The sequence below is a fragment of the Bos javanicus genome, chromosome 16, assembly GCF_032452875.1.
Source record: "Bos javanicus breed banteng chromosome 16, ARS-OSU_banteng_1.0, whole genome shotgun sequence".
NCBI classification, from domain to species: Eukaryota; Metazoa; Chordata; class Mammalia; order Artiodactyla; family Bovidae; genus Bos; species Bos javanicus.
Window position 1 is genome coordinate 66,522,885 of NC_083883.1, and position 7,360 is coordinate 66,530,244.

Below are 7,360 nucleotides of genomic sequence, written 5' to 3' on the forward strand. Positions count from 1 at the left end.
TTATTTTAGAACTTATACACTTAGTAATAAAAAGGATATGAGTTAAATAGGGCTTCCCTATAGCTCAGTCGGTAAAGAATTTGCCTGCAATGCAGGAGACCAGGGTTCGATTCCTGGGTTGGGAAGATCCCTTGGAGAAGGAAATGGCAACCCACTCCAGTATTCTTTCCTGGAGAATTCCATGACGGAGGAGCCTGGTGGGCTACAGTCCGTGGGGTTGCAGGAGTAAGACACAACTTAGCAACTAAACCACCACCACCAAGAGTTAAATGAGAGAGACCTTGGTGTGTTGTACAGAAGGAAAAACACTGATGGGAAGAGAACAGGGATAAGGACTTTTAAAAGACTAAGGAAGAGATTTTAGATGTGTAAAGCCTATTAAAAATGGTAAGAAGAGCCATTTATATACTGCCCTTTACCCGGGTGAGACTTTGTTTGCGCAGCCTTGAAGCTTATGTAAATATGTATGCTCACCTGGTGTTCTTACTTGCTTGCGTGGATGAATCAGAAAGTAGGGAGGGGTTGGAGCCCTGGTTGGAATCATATGGAGTCACAAACATAAAGGAAAGTCTCCACTTTAATATGATGGCTTAGAACTTGTCCCAGGAGGCTGCGACCAGCTGTGTGAGACTGACCTACGGCAGCAGTTGCCTCTAAATGACTTGAATTCTTGAGTATGACAGATCTAATTTCTCCTAAAACTGTAGTGTAGAATTTGGGAGTGGTGATTTTGTCATTCTTCAAATCACTTTTCCTATTGTTGGAGAATGTGTGGAATTTGCAGAGCATTTCTCTTCCTGAGAACCCAATCTTGCAGACATTAAATAAATAAAGACAGTACTTATTCTACATTTACAACTGGGACTCTCAGGGCCCTACAAAGAGTACTTCATGGAAACGTTACTTGGTGAATGGTGTGGACTGACTCCGTGCTTGGCTCTCGAACTGAGGTTTCCAAATTCCAAGAAAGAGAATGGGAAATTTGAATGATTCACTACCCCGCAGAGATGTCCCCAGGGCTTTTTCCTCCTCTCAATCAGAGTTGAGATCTTAAACATCACTTCAACTTCAGATTATAATCTCACTTCTCTCTGCGGCACCCACACCAGTGCTCTCAGGCAAGAGGCTTTACTCCTATGTCAGATTTCATGTTGAGCTCACCCTCGTGGTTGGGTCTCGAGTTCACTTGCCATTTTTCATTTACTTTATGTATCAGCAACAACTCCAGATCACATGGCTCTTCACAGGCGAGTACATCTTGCCTCTGGCCCCTCTCTCCTAAATCCACATTTTGTACTGCTGCTACTGCTAAGTCACTTCAGTCGTGTCTGACTCTGTGTGACCCCATAGACAGCAGCCCTCCAGGCGCCCCCATCCCTGGGATTCTCCAGGCAAGAATACTGGAGTGGGTTGCCATTTCCTTCTCCAATGCATGAAAGTGAAAAGTGAAAGTGAAGTCGCTCAGTCCTATCCGACTCGTAGCAACCCCATAAACTGCAGCCTACCAGGCTCCTCCGTCAGCATAGTTTTCTACTTCACATGTTAGACTGGCCACAAGGTTTTAAGTCAGCACCATTCAACAACATTCTGCACAGCTTGCATAGGTAGCTTAATGGCCAAGAACAGTGAGGCTGAGCCAACTGTGCGGCTTATTAGCCATGTTATCTTAGGAAAATTACAGAACGTTTTTGTGCCTTTGTTTCCTCATTTGTAAAATAGGAATAATATTGAGTTGGCCAAAAAGTTTCCTCGTTTGCGTGAGGTTTTTCTGTAACATCGTATGGAAAAGACCCAAAGGAACTTTTTGGCCAACCCGATAGTACCTATTCCAGTGGGTTTTTTTTAAGGAGGATCAAATTGTTTAATTGCTGTAATACCTTCATTATAGAGGTGTGGTGAAGGTGATAAGATGATGTGTGTAAGATATTTAGCACTACTTGAAAGAGCTCAGTAAATAATAGCCATTGATATTATTATGAAGAGCAGAAGAGAAAATCTGCCCTTTTTGAGAGTAGGATTCAAGGGTACAAATGTACTATTCTCAGTCCACTGCTAAAGATTAATGGACTTTGTTATTTTTTTAATTTTTATTTTATATTGCAGTATAGTTGATTTACAGTATTGTTAGTTTCAGGTATACAACAAAGTGATTCAGGTATACATGTAACTATTCTTTTTCAGATTCTTTCCCATTATAGGTTATTGCAGAGTATTGAGTAGAGTTCCCTGTGCTATACTGTAGATTCTTATTGCTTATCTGTTTTATATATAGTAGTGTGTATATGTGGAGAAGGTAATGGCACCCCACTCCAGTACTCTTGCCTGGAAAATCCCATGGACGGAGGAGCCTGGTAGGCTGCAGTCCATGGGGTCGCACAGAGTCGGACACGACTGAGCGACTTCACTTTCACTTTTCACTTTCATGCATTGGAGAAGGAAATGGCAACCCACTCCAGTGTTCTTGCCTGGAGGATCCCAGGGACAGTGTAGCCTGTTGGGCTGCCGTCTATGGGGTCGCACAGAGTCGGACACGACTAAAGCAACTTAGCAGCAGCAGCAGCAGCAGCAGCAGCAGCAGCAGTGTGTATATGTTAATCCCAAACTCCTAATTTAGCCCTCCCCCCCTTCCCTTTTGGTAACCATAAGTTTGTTTTCTAACAGACTTTCTTGTTATTTATAGAACTATTATTTTACTCTTATTTTTAGAACTAGAGCTAGCTCTTGAGCAAATATCTTCAGAGCTTTTCTATTCCTTCTTTAGGGGCCTACACTTAATTTTAGTACTTCTTTGGTTTCCCAGGGCACTGTATTCTAATGTCTAATTTTTACATGGTTTTTCTCCATGTCCCCTCACATTGCTTCCCTTTTCTTCCTATTCCTCCTCTTCATCTGACATGGATGTGTGTGTGCGTGCATGCACACACATGCACACATACACACACACACACATTTGCTCTGTGCCAAGCATTGAGCTTCAAATCACATGTCTTGAGCTCTCAACCTGGATCTACCATTTACCATTCTATGCAAGTCAGTTTATTTAAGCCTCAGTTTTTCATTTTTGTTTTGTTTGTTTTTTCATTCCATATGGCCCCCAAGGATGGGCTGAAGTTAGTTCTAGATGGGGAATTACATTACTGATCAGTGGTTAAGAAACGGCAGCTAACTTGGAAATGATTTAATTATGCAAAACTGCTGGCTTATTTTTGTAGATTGTGATAGCAGCCAAACTTTAGGAATTGGGATGAAAATTGACTATTTTCCAACCACCTCATAACCAGTTTATAATTAAACCAAGTCTTAGACCAGTTTCTGTCATACAGATATTTGTTAAACAAACACTTGTTTAGCAAGCAGACACGGTAACATAGAGCACCTGTTCTGGGAGTCTGATGAAGTGCCAGGTCTTGGTCCTTTTGGATTCTGCAGTCATGACCTTACATGGAAGATTCGCTGGAGGCCTATGAACAATATTCCAGAGCCAGGATTCTATCACCCTTTTAGTAAGCATCAACCCACTGGAAGCCCTCCTTCCCACACACCATTTCTAATGGTTCAGCTTTGTACAACTTGTTCATGCTTGAGTGGAGTACCTCTAATATGTTTCAGCTAGTCCATCTATCTTGGAAATCACAATTTCTATTAATGAGAACTATTTCTAACATCCATTGTGACTGACCACTAATTTCAACAATGAAAATTCACTTTTGACACTTGTTAAACAGAACTTGGGCAAACTCCAGGAGGTAATGGAGGACAGGGAAGCTTGGTGTGCTGCAGTCCATGGGGTTACAAAGAGGTGGACACGACTTAGCAACTGAACTACAAATATTAAATAGAATAATCTTTAGAAATGTACTTGTAGTGTGTGTTAGTCACTCAGTCATATCCAACTCTGCAATCCCATGGTCTGTAGCCCACCAGGCTCCTCTGTCCATGTGATTCTCCAGGCAAGAATACTGGACTGGGTCACTACTGACTTCTCCAGGAGATCTTCCTGACCCAGGGATGGAACCTGGGTCTCCTGCATTGCAGACAGATTCTTTACAGACTGAGCCACCAGGGAAATCTATACCTACCTCTATAGGAAGTCCCTACCTCTATAAGGAGTCTTCCTGATGACCTCTCCAGCTGCCATGCTGGAGTAGGGATTAGTGATGAGGCAACTGACTGCACCTCAAGTGCAGTTTAACCTAATCCATTCATAATATCATGCTGTCTATGGTGAAGAACTTTGGATACACATGCAGACATCATCAGGATAATATTTAACAAAGGATATGTACTACACCAGGTCCCTCTCCCCTCTCTTAACATGTGAGAATTATTATCCCTGTTTTACTAACGAAGATGAAGTTCACAGAGATTATATCACTTTGCACCGGTCAAAAGCAAGGAAATGGTACAGTCGAGGTTTGGTTGTAAGTCCAGACCATTTCCACCGTATTAGGTTGACCGTAAATTCTCATTTGCCTCTTGATTTACAGCATTGTCCTATTATTTTATCTGATTAGTGCTTTCTTTCATTTTCAAAACTGTCCCAATTTAAATAAAAACTTATGTAATCACCCAAACTCTATTACATGGTCTCTGAAGTCCAAGGATCTCCTTCCCCCAGCTCTGTCAGATTCTCTCAGATCATATGAACACACAAACAGTAAGTGCTCCTGGCCTGGCTTTTTCTTTCGCCATCATGTTATTTTGAGTAAAAGGGAGAAAAAAAAAAACAAAACAGTATAATTAGGTTGCATAAATTCAGGAAAGGAAAATCCTGCTAACAGGAAATACAGGTATTCTCCTTTGCTAAGAAAGATGTAATAATGAGTCACCAAGAAATTGGGCAGACTGTGGTGACTGATTATAAAATGCGATAAAAATTATGGGAAGAATTTTTTAAGTTAAGCTATATTTTCAACAGTGTTTGCCCAGAAACATTCATATTGATTAATTTGATGTCTTTTTTTGTCTGTTTCCATTTGTCTTAGAAAGAGAGAAAACAAATTGCACCCAATTTTTACCAGTTTAGGTATATTATAAAAGTCACACTTTTGGTTACAAGCTATTAAATAAATGGCATGGGGATATAATGTTCAACATGGCGACCATAGTTAATAATACTGTTTCATATTTGAAAGTTGCTAAGAGAGTAGATCTTAAAAGTTTTCAACACAGGGAAAAATTTTTTTAACTGTGTGGTGATGGATGTTAACTAGATTTATCGTTAACATAAATGGTATATATAAATCGTTAACATAATGGTATATCATTAATAGTATATATAAATGGTTAACATAAATCGTTAACATTTATGGTAATCATTTTGTAATACACACAAATATTGAAGCATTATGTTATCGCCTGAAATTAGGATAATGCCATGTGTCAATTGTACCTCAACCCCACCCCTCAACACACACGTCTTTGATATAGAATTAGATGTTAGATTTACCAGCCAACTGTAGGAATTATAAAACAGTTCTCTAGGATTCTTTGAAAATTTACTCAGAAAGCATTCCTTCTCTAAGCAATGCTAAAATCCCTTACCCTGCCATGACCTTTTCTTAGAATGATAAATACAGTGTCTGTGGATGTACATGGCTTGAGGAATGCTGGCCTTTGCTCATCTGTGGGTTCCCCATGGCAGAGCCCTATCTCCCTGTGACGCATGAGCGAGCCTCCAGAACCTTATAAGAAGTTCTCTTGTGTGAGGCAAAGGCAGCCCTCTGTCTCTCATCATCCCATGACTGGGTTGACTGTCAGAGGCTATTGTTTTCTTGTGTCTCATGGTCCTCTCTCTGAAGTGTACTATTCTTTGCAGCTTCTGCTCCAATTTTAAGCTGCAGCCACACCCTCTCTACCTCTTCTGACATTGCCTGAAGTCTTGCCAATAGTGGGCTGACAGTAATGGCAGATTGAGAACGTCCTAGGAGGTCAGCAAGGTCAACTAGCCAGCCTGGAATTCCTGATTAATTCTTTGCATAGTGCCCTAGATTTGGTTAGATACAGTGCCTTTCTTTAAATTCTTGGAAGCTTTTTTGGGTGAAGAGTGGGGAGGGTTAGAGAAGAGGACAACCACATGGTAAAATCTGTTACTTTGGTTTGGGAGGGGAAATAAGTTTTTTGAGTAGGGAATGCTAAAAAGGATAGAACATGGTTTGTGTGGAATCTATACCTATTTACTTTAAAATACAATGTGTTTCAACTCTTACCTACATCTTAAAAATACCTGTTACCAAGTCCAAACTGTCTTCTCACTGCATGACAGGCCACTTAACCAAGGGAGGAGGTGTTGAGGCAAAGAATACGACTTTATTCAGAAAGCCAGAAGACTGAGGAGATGACAGACTAATGTCTCAAAATAACCATCTTCTTAGGGGGTCTGGCGGAGAAGGCAATGGCACCCCACTCCAGTAGTCTTGCCTGGAAACTCCCATGTATGGAGGAGCCTAGTGGGCTGCAGTCCATGGGGTCGCTAAGAGTCAGACACGACTGAGCGACCTCACTTTCACTTTTCACTTTCATGCATTGGAGAAGGAAATGGCAACCCACTCCAGTGTTCTTGCCTGGAGAATCCCAAGGACGGGGGAGCCTGGTGGGCTGCCGTCTATGGGGTCGCACATGGGGTCGCACAGAGTCGGCCACAACTGAAGTGACTTAGCAGCAGCAGCAGCAGCAGCAGCAGGGGGTCTGGATGCTGGGTTCTTTTATAGGACAGAGAAGGGGAGGAGTTGGGGAAGTAAAAACCATTATCTCACAAATATCTCCTAGAATGGCCAACATCAGGGAGGGGATGTATTAATCTCTTCAGGCAGAGGGCCAGGGCTCCCCAAGACAGGTCTTTATGTATAATTATAATAACAAAAGTAATGAAAATCAAAGGTTAAAGTCAAAGAAACAGATCCAACATGGAGTCAGAATTGACTCTTCCCTGCAACATACCGTCTAGGCTTCGGGGTCCTGGGAATATTTTGAGCTGGGAAGATAAGAGAGATGTTGTCCACACCATATTTTCTGAAGAAGAAAATCTCATCCTTTCCTAATTTAATAAATGATCATGATCACCACCCCCCACTTCTTGTTGGGATTATAAGAAAATGATGGCTGATGTCCAATGAATTCAACCACCATTCTGTGTGCATTGTGTGCATACATTGTTTTTCATCCTTTTAACAATTCTGTGGAGTACTATTACAATTCTCATTTTCCAGATGAGGAAAGTGATATACCAAGAGTCCCTCAACCTGCCAGCCATTGAATTGGCAAAGCCAAGTTTCATAAACACACAGTCTGCCCCTGGAGGCAGCATTTAACCAGCCAATACCTTGCCTCATGAATAACTTTCTAAAATGGGTTAGCATGT